The following is a 16,776-nucleotide window of genomic DNA, read 5'->3' as shown; positions in this document are numbered from 1 at the left end:
AACAATAAAAAAAAATTGCGCAGCGTTTTCGTTTTTCTTCACGCAGGAGTCAGCACACCTTTATCCGCTAATTCTAATCGCTGGTTTCGTAGTTCTGTGCCATTTTTGAAAGGACTGCTTCGAGTGGCTCTCAGCGCTACCGTTGCGTCTACACCGATCCCTCTCCGGCTCTCAGACGGAACCGTCTCAGAGGCACCTTCGTTCATGGAAGCGACCAATATACTCGGCGGCATGCTCGGGGTACTGCGGAGCGGGAGTTTCGAAGCAGCTGTTCGCGCTGTGGTTAGCATTTTAGTTTTTCACTGTGTTTTTTTCGTTGGTTATAGCAGTTATCGCCAATCTGATGTAACTACAGAACTGTTTCAGCGTCATTGAGCTGAGCACTATCATGCCATACGCTGATGACATGAACGCCAGGCGCTGCAAAGGTAAGAGATCAACCAGTGCTCTATGAATTCCTTGGTTTGTAACTCCTGGGAGTGCTGCCTTCAGTGCCAGGACCTTACTCTTTTTTCTTCCACGCGGCAGTTGTCTGTGATGAACAGTTTCCGACTTCACTGCCTGTTCACCAAGATTTCTCTTTACACCTGCAGAGATATTTAAGCCACCTGCTTCCATCAGGATTCGCTCAAGGTAGGTGACAGAGGATGCAGTTTGCAACAGCTGCTTGCGCAGCTTGTAGCCACCCACGACGCAGCTACCATCTTCTTGAAAACAGCCTTTGAAATTATTACACGGCCTGCAACTAGCTTTCTGCGGCAGAAAACTCCACACACCTTCCCTGTTATTTCATCGCATGTAGCTTCATGTCACCAGTCTGTAGAGGGTAGTATCACAGTCGCCAGGCCACCAGGCGTCAGTGCAGACGTAATACTGGTCTCAGTCGAGCAGGAAAGCGGCACTAACTCATGCGGAATGAGTGTATACGAACGGCTCGCTTGAAGACTACGTATTAGTACATATTGTCGATGCAAGTATCTCCGGACTTATAAGGCTGCATGAACGCACGCTTTTTGGGTGACTTTCGCCTCCTTTTTCACGTTTTTTCGGTTTTTAGATTCGCTCCCGAAGACAGGGAGGAGTCCAGGGACAGCAGCGTGCAGCGCGCAATTCCTGTGAGGAATTCGCACCTCTTCCTTGTTAACAACGCGTTTGTGCCTCTGATATCTTCATCCTCAAAATGAAGCCCGCGTATGTTCGACGCGCGAGACAACTGTTCTTGCGACGCATTATCTGCTCCCACCTTTAAACTGGTTGTCACCGCGAGGCGGTGTGAAAAAATGATATCGGTAGTGTTGTTTCTGTTGCCACTTGTGCAGCCGGCCGCAAACAACACCACCTAGTCATCTAGGTGGTGTTGCCGCAAAGCGGGATGGCATGTGTAAGTCTTGCTTAAAGTCACAAAGTGCACAGATTTCACCACAGAGAAGTTTTCACAATCACTATTAGCACCATCCACGCAAAAGCTAGATTGAAGGTCAGACTAGCCTATCGTTACTGCAGCGAATGAAACTCCAGCGACAGCAGACGACGTAGAAAAGCTAAGAAAAGCTAGTGTTCCTGCGTATGCTCCCACAGGAAGCACATACCTGCGGCAGCATACACAGGAACACTAAGAAAAGCTAGACTTCAGCGCCACTAGTTCCCGCGACCACCACTTAAGCCAGCGGAGCTGCGAAAGAACGTTGAGTAGTCCGAGCCGGCGATATCAGCGCCATCGCATATTGTTTGCGTCACAGATCGGTGTTAGTTTATAAATTGGGCTTAGAGCGCAGGAATGTGCGTTACAATAAAGCACAGTGTTCGATAGCGCAACGTGACGACACAGAGTTGAGCAGACAAGGCTCCATACGTGTTGTGTGTAGCGACGTCCTGTCGTCTGCTAGGTCCCATTGAGATACAAAGGTCTCTTGTTGAAACCTCTTTCCCGAAAACTTTGCTGGTCTCCTTATCCAGTTGACGGCGCAACAGGTAGTTACTGTCGTGGAAAAAGACGAGAGCGACGAAAAAGTACGATATACCAAGATGAAAACTGAAAAACCGCGCTGATGTTCCACTTCGTGCACTGTCAAAGGTTGACTTTCGGACGAAGCCGCTTACTTTAAATTGGTTTTCTGAGGAAAAGAGGTGGTGCAGTAATTCTCCCGCATCTCGATGGACACCCGAACCGCGCCGTAAGGGAAGGTAGGACAGTGGGAGCGAAACAAGAAAGAGGTGCCGTAGTGGAGAGCTCCGGAATGGCGCCTTCACTTTCGGGCGTCCGATGCGCCATTCAGCCCCCTGGTGGAGATGAGTGGAGGCCACACCTAGAAATGCCTGCTTCTGCCCTCCTTTCGTTGCACTGCTGCACTCGGCATAGCAGAGAGTAAGAACGAGGCGATTCAATGCGCTTTCTTTCACCGTTCCTCGCCATTACATGGACCGCACAGCAGTGGCTTGATTCTTCATCGCCACTCTCGAAGGTGAAGCGTTCCCGTGGCGTCTGCGTTCCTGTCGGACGTACTCTGTGCAGTCTTGTATTCACGCATAACTATAAAAGATTACTCGATATTTCCCCGCAAAAGTAAATTTTATTGCTTGAAAAACTTGCTTTCTGACAAAATGCGTTTTTTTAATACGCAAAACGCCACCAGGCTACGGCCAAACTAATTGGCGTAGGCCATTGTAACTGGTGTCAAACGATTTGTCTTCTTGCGCTGTACAAGTCGGCATCAAAAAGTAGATATCCGGACATAACGAAAAATTTGTACCGGACCCTACCAAAACCGCGCACTCATGTTTGCACCGTGCGCTGTGTTGTCAGATGCCGTCACGAAAAAGAGACACGACACTGACGAAGTGCGGACTATCAAGCGTCAGCTAGCAGGTACACTCGTGGCGAAATTTGTCAACACGGCGCGGACAGTGCAAACGTGAGCAACTACCTAGCCCAGTTTGCTGTCTTATCAGCTGCCGTTGTGACAATCCACGATCACCTTTGTGCAAAAGAACGACTGCACCAGAATGGTAACAGGACTTTCCAAGTCCGGTCATGTGTATACGTTGTGCGCTGTGGATTCCCAGACAAGACATAATTCATCGGCGCCTTTTGTCAGAGATTTACCCGGTGTGCTCATGCATCGCAGATGCCGTAGCGAGAGGCCGGATCGCCGATCACTTCCCGGCGAATGTGTCAACTAAATGCAGCTCTCTGGTTTCACGGACACGCTTCTGTCATTGACCACTATCTGAGCTTCGATCCCAGAATATTGGTTTTATGGGGCTTTAACGTCCAAAAGCGACCCACCTCTCCCTCGTTGCTCTCGTTCAGAACCCCTGCTGGATTGTGTGCCCTTGAAACTGGGACGCTGCCGGGATGGACACACGGATGTTTTGCGCTCCCGAAACGTTCTTTGGCTAACGAGTACGGTTTAGTTCTATGAGGGACGCGGTAGTGAAGGGCTCCGGTAATTTCGACCACCTGGAGTTCCTTAACGTGCACTGACGTCGCACAGTACACGGGCCTCTGTAGAATTTCGCCTCCATAGAAATTCGACCGCCACGGCCGTGATCGAACCCGCGTCCCGGCTCTAGGGGAACCAAACCAGCGACCAACTTTCGCCGCTGCGCCTGTTTTGTTGGCCGGCTCGAGCAGCGCTGACAAGCGCAGTTGCTCAATCGTAGTGGCGTTCGTTTACGCCGTCGTTTCGTGCGGCTGTAGCGCCCAGCGACTACCGGCCGAATCTCCGATGCACACTGATTCGAAGCGGCAGTGCGACGCGCGAAGAAAATTGAGTTCGTCTGCTACGCGCACCTCAATCATGATTCCGAAGTACACATGGCGCGGAGAGGTGTGTAATGCAGTGCGTATTGGGCGTATTAAACTGCTGTACCTTAATTCTGTCCTGCAGTCTACGCTGTAAGTAGCAATGAACTAGAATCCCTCGGAAACCTACAGCTGCTACAGCACACGAAACGAAAACGAAACTTTCCTAAGTTCTATGGCATACGTCTGCATATTTCAATGTTTAGAACAATAAAAGAATTAAGTGCAATGCTTAAGCACCTTCTTCAACGTTTACAGTTTTAGAGGTTTATTTTTAATGTGTTCTGTGTTGCTATATTGAAAATGATCGCTTAATTTTCAACACCACGAACCACAAATAAGTACAGGCAACTATGGGAGTAACAAGATCATGGAGGAAGGGAAAAAAAGAGGAGAGGCCCTCAGGGCTGTGGCATGTTGCAAGTTGCGCGTCCGCGCCGAGGGTGGCGCCATGGTCGAAACGATTGCAGCGATCCTGGTATCGGCGGTAAACGCGGCTACAGTTAAGCCTAATAAAAGTGAAATTTTTAGACCACTATCAATAATAAAAACATGCTTATGAACTAAATTATAACCAGCCATAGGTATTAAAAATAAGATATCAAAGAAATTAGTTGCGAAGTTGACGACGCGGGTAACGCGGCAGCAGACGACAAGCAGACGACGCTCGGTCAGCCGCGCAAGCGAAAACGGCGACGTCGGCGACATTCGCACTGCAGCAGCGTCATTGGCGTCATGTCGAGTCACACAGTGAGCTTTTCTTGGAGTCTTTATACTAAGAACTAGCACTGCAGCATATTATGTCGTCCCTAGCCCGGACGCACTGTGATTTCTTCTACACAAGTCAAAGGTTGAATATGTTCGCTGCCTTTCTCTGCGTGTGTTTATTCATAGCCACAGATTGATGCGTTTCAATACATGTCAGATGTTTTGCTTCCCTGCTGTTTACCTAAATCTCTTACAAAGTCGCGTACAAACCTATATTCAGTCATGCAGCATTTTATTATCTGTACTGTACCTACCTCTATACCTTTTTTTATCCCCTATATATTCTCTGTGCGCTCATGTCTTCTAGGTTTACATAATGGCGTTTTTTTATTTTGGTTTTTAGGATGCCTGTTACTGATACTGCAATGTCACTGATGCCTAAAATCACTTTTTGAACATCGATTGTCACTGCTGATGTTCTTTTAATAAATTGTTCTTTGTACAAAACCATTTACGCTTTTCGTTCTCGAGCGAGCGCAGCTGCTAAGCAGTCGCGCCGCTCGCCACCGTGCACCATGCTACATCAACAGACACATCGGAATACAAAAGCGAGCGAGCAGATTCCGTAAGTACTTCGGAATTAAAGCGTGATTGCAGCGCGGGAGCAGTTAATCCCCAGTATTTACAAAGCTTGGATCGAGCTAGCGGCCGCCAGCACCAGGAACGCGCGAGTACAGTGCACTGTAGCGCGAGCAACCGACCACAACCAGCCGCCTAAACGCGCGCCGCCATATTGGATTTTTTATGCGTTTACCGCATGGAGGAAGGAAAGAACTAAGGAGAGGCCCTGACGTCACTTTTTGTGAAGCAGCCCCGCAACCGGAAGTTGGATCGGCTCTCCTCACTATCTTCTTTCTCCACCGAGCTAGGGGGCGGGGATCGCGCGCGGTTCGCAAGCGCTTCGTAAAAGGAAGGAATCAAAAAAACCGCGCCGCTCGCCGCTACACTCCTACACCTCCCTCCCCGCAAACACGCACCTAGACACAGACCGGCGCACAGGTGCGGTGAACCTTTTCCGACGCCAGGAGAAGAAAAGACGACATTGCACGCCGCTTATAGCTCAGCTCACCATGCTCCTCGGGCTACCGTACACCCGCCGTGTGGCCTTCGACACGCAGCTCAGCATCGCCGAGAGCGGCTTCATGTTTCTGTGCTGTTTGGTGAGGTGCGAAAGTTCGCTGATCAAAACAATCAACGCTTCTTCGCGTGTCGAAGCGCGGTTCCGGAGTGCCACCTTTTCGCGAGATTCATTTCAATGCATCGATCGCTCCGCGTAACGACACCAAGTTTGACGAACAAAATATGAAATGAGCGGTTATTTGCTGCATTTAAAAGCAATCTTAGATGCGTGCGTAACCCCACGACGCCAGGCATGTAGACTTTAACACGCAAGGTCGAACACACCGTGCCGAAAGCCCGTCCACCGCCACCGAGAAACACTCGGGCCCCTAGCAACAACGACGCTAACGACGCCGTACGCCGTTGCTAGTGGCCCGAGTTTTCTTAGCAACAACAACAACGTTGCTAGTGGCCCGACTTTTTAAGCCTAAATTTTGATGTCACTTTCGCCACATTCTCGCCAATGCATTGGGAATACGAAGGGCCTCTCCTTAGTTTACCGCCTCTCCCAGGTGCCGCCACCATCGTCTTCGAAAAAAACGTCCCTATTGGCTCTATGAGAGTGTCACTCCCTTGAGGCCCTTTCCACACAGCACCCTGGGAGAAAAGTGTGGAGGAAATCACGTGGTTTTTTCTCGATTGGGAGGCCATCTTACTCCGGCAGCTTAGCAACGGCGTCGTAGTTGCTGTTTACAAACCGGCCGATAGCAGACGGCCGCGGAGTAGCATTTGAGGTGCGGCGTAGGCGTGCTTACCTCAACTGCTCGAGTATGTTTTTGATCGTGCTCACAGGCTGAAGTTGGCGCCGTTCACTCATATCTCAGGTGGAATTCGCTGCAAAACTCTCGTTGTTGCGTGCATTGATTTCAACGTGCTCGGCGACCACGATCGCACTGCGTCACTGCTCGGATCCGTCCGGAGACAGCCGCTGCATTCGCGCTGTTCGTTCACCAGTGATTCAATACGGCGTGCGCTAGAGCGGTCGTCGGCGCATTGTGCGGACGTTTCGCATCCTGTACGTGCAGTGTGTGTGTGCCATTCGCGCTCCCGTTTACATCGGCAGTGAAACCTCGTTGCTACCTATGCGTGTTCTTGCAACGCTCCAGCGATTGTCACTGACGTCGGTATAACTAATTTTCGTTTTTCGACGATTGCGCTTGTTTGAGCGGCGGGGGCCATGGCATCGGCGGAGAGCGATATTGTAAAGGAAGCAGCTGCGCTCGCTTTGCTCTTAGTATACAGAAACTTTGTTACATGCCCGTTTGAAGCGTCTAACGTTTGAAGCGTCTAGCGAGCTATTTGCCTCTGGGACGTGCGGGGCTCAAGTGTATTCGTTCATATTGTAGCGTGCAACGCGAAATCGAACACCGGAGCACGAAAAACTGCGGCGGTCCCTCAGTGGTCCGAGCGCGCAAGCGAGAGCCAACTAACTTCTTTCTCTTCTAGTGCATGTACTACTTCTGTCTCTTCGAATGCATGTATCAATATCGTGGCCAATTCTGTGCTTTTGGTCACGCGCTAGGTTTAGACCGGTTTCCTGTAGCAGGTTTTCAATTGCTTTTCTAGATGATGTCATGGTCAAGAAGTGTGAAAAAGGCGAAGCTCTAACTGAATTTGGAGGCCTTTTCTCAGATGTGTTTATTGTGCCCATGTCCTGTGATAGTCTTATTTGTCGTAAAAAGTACGTGGTGAAATGAGGATCCGCATGTGCGCTTAATTTCATTGATGCTTGTGTGGTTATTGTGTTCAGGAAAGTAAAAACAGCGCTAAATTTTACACAAACCACACAGAAAGACGGACAGCGCCCGTCCTGTCCATCTTTCTGTGTGGTTTGTGTAAAATTTATGCTGTTTTTACTTTACTGAACACAATGTCACACCAACTAGCCCAGCAAAAGGGCCTTTGGTTATGTTGAAGAAAAATAATTTGATGCATTCATTACGCACAACAGATCGACTTTCATTGGTCAAATGTTTAGGGGAATCCCCCAAGGTGGAGTAGATTTGTAATAAGGGAGTAATTACTCATTGGCATCCACCCGAGCGCAGCCATACGGCTACAAAGGAAAGCTATACAGCTTTCGCAGAAACTTCGTAGTTAAAGAAAAAATCGTCCTGGTCCGGGGTTCGAACCCGGGACCACCGCTACACCAGAGCAGTCGCTCTACCAATTGAGCTAACCGGGACGGCAAGCTTATGGTAGGGCGAGAGCGAATTGATCAATAACTCGAAGTGGGAACAGTGTTGGTCAAATGCAACATTGCAACATTGCAACAACAACAACATTGCAACATTGTAGCCGTATGGCTGCGCTCGGGTGGATGCCAATGAGTATCGACTTTCATTGCCTGTATTGTCGATCACAAGTAAAGTGTGCTACTATGCAGTGACATTACAAGCTAGTATTTCACCAAGTAGGTTTGGTTTGGTTTATGGGGTTCAACGTCCCAAAGCGACTAAGGCTATGAGAGACGCCGTAGTGGAGGGCTCCGGAAATTTCGACCACCTGGGGTTCTTTAACGTGCACTGACATCGCACAGTACACGGGGCTCTAGAATTTCTCCTCCAAAGAAATTCCAGCCGCCGCGGCCGGGATCGAACCCGCGTCTTTTGGGTCAGCAGCCGAGCACCATAACCGCTGAGCCACCGCGGCGGCTCCACCAAGTAGAGAAAAGCGGAGCGTACAGCTGCAGCTCTGCACATTAAATATGAAACACAGCATTGAAATGAGGCACAACACCATGAAACTTATACTGCAGCCACTGGGGACTCCTAAACTTCTAGAAGTCTGAAAAGCTACGGTCATATATATTATGCACAATACTAGATCTGTGGATGTGAAACATATGCGATGTTGCCATGCTACAAAGGGTGGATTTACGGAGGGGGCAGTCACATTTTAAACGTATATTTTCTGAAATTTTTTAATTGAAAAAAAGGTGTTCAGAATGGTTGTCCTATGTAAAATTTCAGTCTTTTGGAGGGAAGCGACGCTCCCCCCCCCCATCCATAAATCCTCCCCTGCCGTCTACTATATGCACTTTGGCCCTCTCCGTTTCTGTCGCCTCTATGAATGGCTTTTGGAGTTGTGAATCAAAAGTCATTGTTGGCACGGCCACCATTACACCACGTTATGACACTACATTTTGTGTTCAGGGTCAAGAACTCAAACTTATTAGTATATTTGCCCATCCTCACTGCTGTATGAGAAAGCATTCCTTGCATGGCCAGCCGCATGAAAACATGCAATGAAGATAAGTATGGTATTCAACACCAACAAAAAATACTGCATAATTTTTCTAATCCTCACTGCTGCAACAGAAGGCACTGTTGACACTGCCAGCTTCCAAAACATACGCAATGGAGGCAGATTGCAACATTCAGCGACAAGAGCTGCAATAAAGGCAGGTTGAACTCTAAGGTGGGGTGTGGTCATGCATGGCAGCATTGTTCACTGCTGAATCGAAAGCAGACACGTGCACACTTGAGTGACAAAGATTCATTAAAATATTTGTCTTGGCTACTAGCTAATTTCACGGCCTTTACGTTTTTCATATCAGTGGCATGCACTGCTTTGCTGGTTTCGGACTGATGTAGTTGTAGACTTCGCGTGATATTTTGTTTACTTAGTAAATACGCAAAAACATGGAAGCGTTGGTATCAGTTAACACGATTTTTAAGACATACAAATATACATTCTTTTATTTTAAAGAATACATATTTCACTGTTCTAGACAGTGAGCTTTATCTAATGCACAATGGCATTCCCAATGGCAATGCAGTTATTATTTTTGCGTTTGATCCCTCCGCAAATTCTATGAGGAGGCCGCGCTGCAACACGAGCCCCACCCCAAACAAAATTTCTGGCTACGCCACTGCCAGGGAAGCTTATAATCGCCGTCAGAAAAAAAAAACGTAGCCAAAAGTGGCAACGGGTACTGCATGTCAAGATGGGTCACCGCAGTAATTGAAAGCGAAGGTCACTTCCCGCGCTTGCAGGAGTTAAGATAAGCACTTTTCCCGGCTGCTACTAATTGTGACCAGGGCCGAGCAGTGGGAGACAACACGAATACGACGCAGTAACTGGAAGTAGCCGCCTGTCTCACACGGGTATTTCCGCTTTATTGACTTTTCCGCTGACGAACACCAGCATAGGGCACCCTAAACTGGCAAGCAGCCAAGCGCCACTCGCGCGGGGACCTGTTCCCATGCGGTAGCGCGCTCCTTCGTTGGATTTGAAACGCGCGCGCAACGGCGCGGCGGCGAAATGTAAACAGAAGAGCCCGCCGGAGTAAGATGGCGCCGAGCCTGTTTCCGGCTTCACAAAATGTCACGTGACGGCCTCTCTAAATTTTCCTTCCTCCAAGAACAAGCTGTATGACAGGTTAGGGGACATGAAAATTGATGAAGAAGGTATGAAAAGCCTGGGGAGCGACCACAGAAGAATCAAAATTACATTTGGTAGCGCAATACCAGCGGTAGGAACTCAAGGGAGGGAAAGCAAACATTACCTCACTGATGCACAACTGCAGGAAGTGTCTGGACACATTGAAGACATAGTATCCAGGCAGCCGGATAGGGAGTGGACATATGATGCCCTAGTGGGGGTTTTTCAAGGGGAGTTAGAGAAGGCCCAAAGAAAAAAGGGAAGAAGGGAAGACACACACCAAAAGCTGGTGGGACAGGGAAGTGAAGACAGCCATAGCGCGACGACAGGAGGCATACAGGGAACACAGATTTGCAAAGAAAAGGGGGGCCCCACCAGACGAAGTGGATGCAAAATGGAATGAATACCTTGAGAGCAAAAGGGAGGCAGCGACATTAGTCCAAGCCAAAATAGGAAAGGCAGGAGTCCAGTGGATGATGGAGGTAAATAAGAAAGATAGGAATGCTGCAAAGAGGTTTTGGGAGCACATAAGGCTACAAGGGAAGAGGACAGAGGGCGTCCAACACACTCTGACCACACAGGATGGAAAAAGGGTAGAGGGAGAGGAAGCACAAGAATTTATCAGACAAACAATCGAAGCAGCATTCAGGGACAGCAATGGGGCAGGGGAGGAAGAGCCTAGGGAGAGAACAGCAGGGGACTGGGACAGAATAGAAGACAAGGTTCCCATCGGAACAGCGACAAGACCAGACGGCATACCTATGAGATTAATTACCATACTAGGCAAAAAAAGCAAACTGACATTACGACAGATCATTGAAAAAGTAGTACAGGGAGGAGACGTTCCAAAAGACTGGAAAGTGAGCAGGATGAGACTAATATACAAAGGCAAGAGAAACAGGGACAACATTAAATCCTACCGACCAATTACGGTCACAACAGTTATTTACAGGCTAGCAATGCTGATGGTGAAAATGAGAATGGAAGAATGGGCAGAGCGTGAGGAGATCTTGGGAGAGTTGCAGAACGGTTTCCGAAAGGACAGACGGTTGGAGGACAATATATATTTGTCATAACGCAGTGTATAGAGATAGCTGAGGCAAGTCGGAGGCCTCTATGGATGGCATTTTTAGACATTAAGGGGGCATATGACAATGTGAATCAGGAAAAACTTTGGGACCAATTGAAGGGATATGGTGCTGATATAATAGAAGAATTTCTTGTTGGGAAAGTTGGTGCATTGCTTTGAAGGAACCAAGTTCCGCTGTAAAAAAGACAGCCACAGGAAAAAGCCAAGGAGACAGACAGAGCGCCAACTATCAGTTGATAGTTTGCGCTCTGTCTCCTTGGCTTTTTCCTGTGGCTGTCTTTCTTATAGTGCAACTTGGTTCCTTCAATGCTGATAGAAATCTGGTTGAATATCTACAACGTGTATATTCAGACAATGAGGTCGTAGTAACCTGGGAGGGGGAAACTACAAAACCAGCTAAAATTAAGAGAGGGCTAAGGCAGGGCTGCCCACTATCACCTCTACTTTTCATGGTATATGTGAGCCAAATGGAAAAGAGGTTGGAAGAGAGTAGGGTAGGAGTTGACGTGAGTTATATGCAGGATGGTCAGAAGGTAAACCAAGTGTTGGCTGGACTGATGTATGCGGAACTAGCCGCTGGCTATGGGTCCAAAAAGTGTTTGTATTTCCTGTAAAAGAAATTCGAAAATAAATTGAAATTGAAATTGAAATTGAAATTGATATTGTTCTACTAGCAGACAAGCGAGATAGGCTGCAGGAACTAGCTAAAATATGTGGTGAGGAGGGCAACAAGCTAGGACCCCAGTTCAGTAGAGAGAAGTGAGGGATAATGGTATATAATGTATGGGGGTTATTCCTGTAGTAACGCTCAAAGGGCTAGAAACAGTTGTCGCTCTCTAGCACCAGCGTGCCAGCCCTAGCAGTCAGAGCTGTGACCCCCAACCCGCGGTGCGGTGAGTCGCAACCACGGCGGGTTCGGGCCAGAGGGGACAAACACGAGTATGCTACTCGGATGAGCGTTTATTGCTCCCGAGCAATACAATGCAGCAGCAACAATACAACCGCCGTAACGAGGGAGAGTGTTCCGCTCGCGTACGGGGGTGAAAAACACAAAGGAAAGAACGCACGCAAAAATGTGGGGGAAGAAGGTTCCGCTCACCTCGCGTGGTTCCTCGCTCACGGCCCGCGGTGGTCAAGTCACACGCGGTGGCCGGGCGATAAGGGCAGCGGTCTCCGTGGCAGATCTCTCATCCATGCGTGTGCACGGCTCCCGCCAGAAGACAAGCGAGCCTCGGGAGAAACGCGTCTCCTCCCGGGCTGTGGAGAGGAGGTCTCTCCGTTGTAAGAGGGGAAAGAGGGAAAGTCTCAGCGGCGGCGTCGCGGCGGGGAGCGAAAGGAAGCGGGGGTGGCGAGAGTGCCCTCCCTCGCAAAACCTCCCGAACGGCGCGCGCATAGCATCGCGTGATAATTACGCACGGCCGTTACAATGGGGCAGGGAATTCATGTGTATCCCCACAAATGATGAGAAGGGAGACCCACTAGAAATACAAGACACTATGATAGATCATGTGAGAACTTATAAGTATCTAGGTGTATGGCTAAGTGAAGGGAAAAAATATCTGGAAGAGCATGAGATGATTCTGAAAGATAAAGGAAAAAGGAATTCCGACATTATGAAGCATAGAGCACTATGGAACTATAATAGGTATGAGGTGGTTAGAGGGGTATGGAAGGGAATCATGGTACCGGGCCTCACATGCACAGGACTGCATTTGGAAATGCAGTCCTGTGCATGAAATCAGAAGTACAGTCAGGGTTAGAGGTCAGACAAAGAAGTGTAGGAAGGCTAGCCTTGGGAGCCCATGTGAACACTCCGAATGAGGGAGTCCAGGGAGATATGGGTTGGGCGTCGTTCGAGGTTCGGGAGGCAATCAGCAAACTGAAATATGATCAGAGACTAACCCAAATGGAGGAAACAAGGAGGGCAAAAAAGGTGTACAAGTATCTGTACATGAAAAGTATTAACACAAAATGGACTAATAGAACCCGAAAGCTAAGAACGAAGTATTTACGGGTGAGGGATGGGACGCAACAAAATACCAACGTGAAAGCGGAGGTAAAGGAGACGGAAAGATGTGGAAAGAAAGAATGCAAGAAAAATCGGCGCTAGGCATATATAGGACACGAAAACAGGACATCAAAAAAGAGCGATTATTCGATCATTCGCGGGGCAGTTCACTGCTTTTTGAGGCTAGGACAGGGACTCTGAGAACAAAAACGTATAGGTCCAAATTTGAAGAAGTGGATATTTTGTGCTCTGCTTGTAAAACGGAAACGGAGACCATAGAGCACTTGGTTCTGAGGTGCGCAGAAATCCGCCCAGCCCTCCCAGAGGGGGCAGCAACAGCCATAGAGATAGCGCTGGGATTTACTGGGGAGGACGGGCGAGTGGATGGGAAAAGCGTGACATTGACGAAGGGGTGGTTGGAGGATTGGTGGCGGAAATCAAGGGAGGGGTGAATTTGGAGGGTAAAAGGATAGACAGATTAGACATTGTAAGAGCGAAGGGGAAAGAAAGGAAAAATAAAAATAAATTAACAATGGGGGAAGTATAGGCTAGGTGGCGAAAGCTACCGCCCGGTACAAAGGGTAAAGCCATTATCATCCATCCATCCATCCATCCATCCATCCATCCATCCATCCATCCATCCATCCATCCATCCATCCATCCATCCATCCATCCATCCGTCCGTCCGTCCGTCCGTCCATCCGTCCGTCCGTCCGTCCGTCCGTCCAGCGCTGCTCGAGTGTATGGCGCTGTGAGCGTTGACTCCATGGAGGAAGAAAAAAACTAGGAGAGAGCATGACGTCACAATCTTGAAGCCTAGTCATAAAAAATATAATGGGAAGCATCATGGGAAATAGGCCCTCACGTGACAAGGCAGCGGTAGCTCTTAGCTGGATTTCAGTTTCGCTCTCCCGCTCTACGAGCAACTGCGCGACCATCTGCTTGTGTTCACTGACGGCTACGTGGTGAGCGCAAACTGCTCGCTCGCCGCAGCGGCCACCATCCCCGAGCGACGCGTGCGCTGACTGCGACGCAGTGGAGACATCGGAGCACATGCTCCTTCGCTGTGCCGCTTCTGCAGTGCCGCGTCGCGAGATGCTCGCGGCCTACAGGGCGCTGGGAATCATCCCGGACTAATCCCGGACAGTCTCGAAGCGCTCCTGTGGCCGCGCGGCAGTGTACGCACCCGTGACAGAACAATCGTGAGCCTCTGTGCATTCATCGAGCAGGCGGGCTTGACTTCTCGCTTGCTCTTCGCCAGGTAGCGCACGCGTGACACGAACGCTGCGTGGGTGCTACCTCGGACGGTATACGCGGCCGGGCGCCCCACCCCGGCCGCTAGTGCAGTGTGCAGCGCGCGCGATTTGTCCGAGACAGGACGCTACGTGCGCGCGGCTATGTACATAAAGTTTACTTCTTTTTGTAAGTGATTGTGCGCAGTGGCCGGGAGACCCCGCGCAGGGGCAGACATAAAGCCGCCGGCAATCTCTCTCGACAGCGAGAGAGAGAAATACTTCACTGCTGCATTTCACGTCGGGACCGCGTATGTGCGCGAGCGTATTCGGCGCGACTTGTGCCTCGAGAATAACGGAGAACGGCGGGCCCATGGGCGGGCCGAAGTCCGCCTGCCCGAGAAATAGAACCTTGCGCAGCGCGCCGGAGCGCTCGTTAAACACGTCCGTCCGCCGTGAGCGCTCTGGAAGCCACTGCGCCCTTTTTTAGAGGCTCGTTTTCTTCGCCTGCTCTTGAGTTCTCCGCTTATAGCATGCGCTGAAATAAACGCTCCGTATGTGTGCATAACGACGAAAGGAATTCCTCTCTATTCTCTTCATGAACCACAGTTGAACAGTGACGAGGTCGCGGCCGCACGCTTTGATGAAAATTTCACCTGCAGTTTTCTACAGTGCACCCAAAAACTCAAGAGTGTAATCAACAGAAGTGTTGAGACGCGGAGCCTTCAGACAACCTCGAGCTCGGTACGCATTCCGCCAAAGCTGCAACACAGGCGCTGCGCTTCTGCGCTACATCGGAGCACGGACGTTCACTAAAAAGCACCGCTGGTTGGCAGTCTGGTAACTGTGGAGGGCTTATTTCCCAAGAGTCAGTGCGCAAAAGGGCCCTTGGCAGCGGCGTCAGAGGAGGATGGCTTGCAGAGGCTGAGCGCACTCTCTCCTAGTTTTTTTTCCTCCATGGTTGACTCCCAGTGGCGGAAAAGAACTAGAAAACTAACCAGTAAGTATGCCGGTCATGAGGATGGAGAAAGAAAGAGCATTAAACGACAGGTTAAAAACGCGGAAGTTAAAAATTGGATGAATTCAATGGAAAAGAAACATAGTGTAGAACTATATCGATACTGGAAAAGGCAGATCAGGAGAGAAACTTTCTATGATAACTCAAGAGGCACTGCCCTACTTTTTGAAGCTAGGTCAGGGTGTCTTAGAACGCGCAGCTACAAAAAAAAATTTAACGAAGAAGATGACACATGTGCAGTGTGTGGTAGATCTGTGGAAACAATTGAACACCTCATAATCAAATGTGATGGTATCCATCCGGATGTCGATGCAGGCACAGTCACTCTTCCTGAGGCCCTAGGGTTTAAAGATAACAATGGTCATGTAAATAGATCTGCAGTGGAAGTCAGCAAAAAGCGATTGGAGGATTGGTGGCTGAAAAGCAGAGATGTGGCACAAGGTTAGAATTGTAGGAAACCGTAGGTAAAGATGATGGCGAATCTTAATGAGTATTGCCAACACAGTAAACAAAAAAATAGTAAAGAAAGAAAAGCTGAGCATGGTGGCAATTGCCACCACCCCGTTTCAAAGGGGGCGCTCCTATCATCCATCCATCCATCCGTCCATCCGTCCGCAACTACAGTGCACTGTATCACAACGTATCACAACCTCCTCGCCTCGCTTTACCCCCCTGGACCGACCGAACTTCCACCAAGCCCGACCCCATCCCACTGATGGATGGGCCCGACCCATACACCCGACCGTGGCCGCCCGATCTGCTCCAGCGGCGGCTTCGATCGCGGAGGCCACGACCCAACCTCATAAGTAGAGGCCGGATTTTAAGGCGAAAGCCTTTGATGTCTCATCGTTGTAAGCAGCAGTTGTCGACAGAAATGTCACGCTTTTCAGTTGGTCCAAACGGTCGTGACGTCACAGTGCGCGAATTCCAAACGGGGCCAATTGTACTTTGGCTAGTAACCAGGCACCCAATTGAAGGGATCGTATAGTGATGCTCGATGTAAGTGGGACTTAGCTTAGTTAATTGCTTAATTACTCAATTAGCCTAATTCACTTTTCTAGTCACGCCATATAAATAAATAAAACCGAGTGAGAAATTGGTCGAGCTCGGGAATCGAACCCTGGTCTTCGCAGTGTGAGACGAGCATGCTATCCACTCCGCCATGCCAGCTCGATGGTTTGGGAAGAACAAAGGTGCGTCTAGTAAACACGGTGTCTTCGCTCACTCCCATCCTCCTCCCTTCCCTTCCGGCGAGGTTTAGGTGTCCACCGAGATATGAGAGACAGATACATTTCCTTTCCTCAAAAACCAATTTACCGACGAGCGAGGCATAGAACCGAATGGGCGATG

Source organism: Amblyomma mixtum, chromosome 3, assembly GCF_055824585.1.
Source record: "Amblyomma mixtum isolate Tamu chromosome 3, ASM5582458v1, whole genome shotgun sequence".
Lineage (NCBI taxonomy): Eukaryota > Metazoa > Arthropoda > Arachnida > Ixodida > Ixodidae > Amblyomma > Amblyomma mixtum.
The sequence above is the reverse complement of the archived record's forward strand: the minus strand, read 5'-3'. Positions refer to the sequence as shown.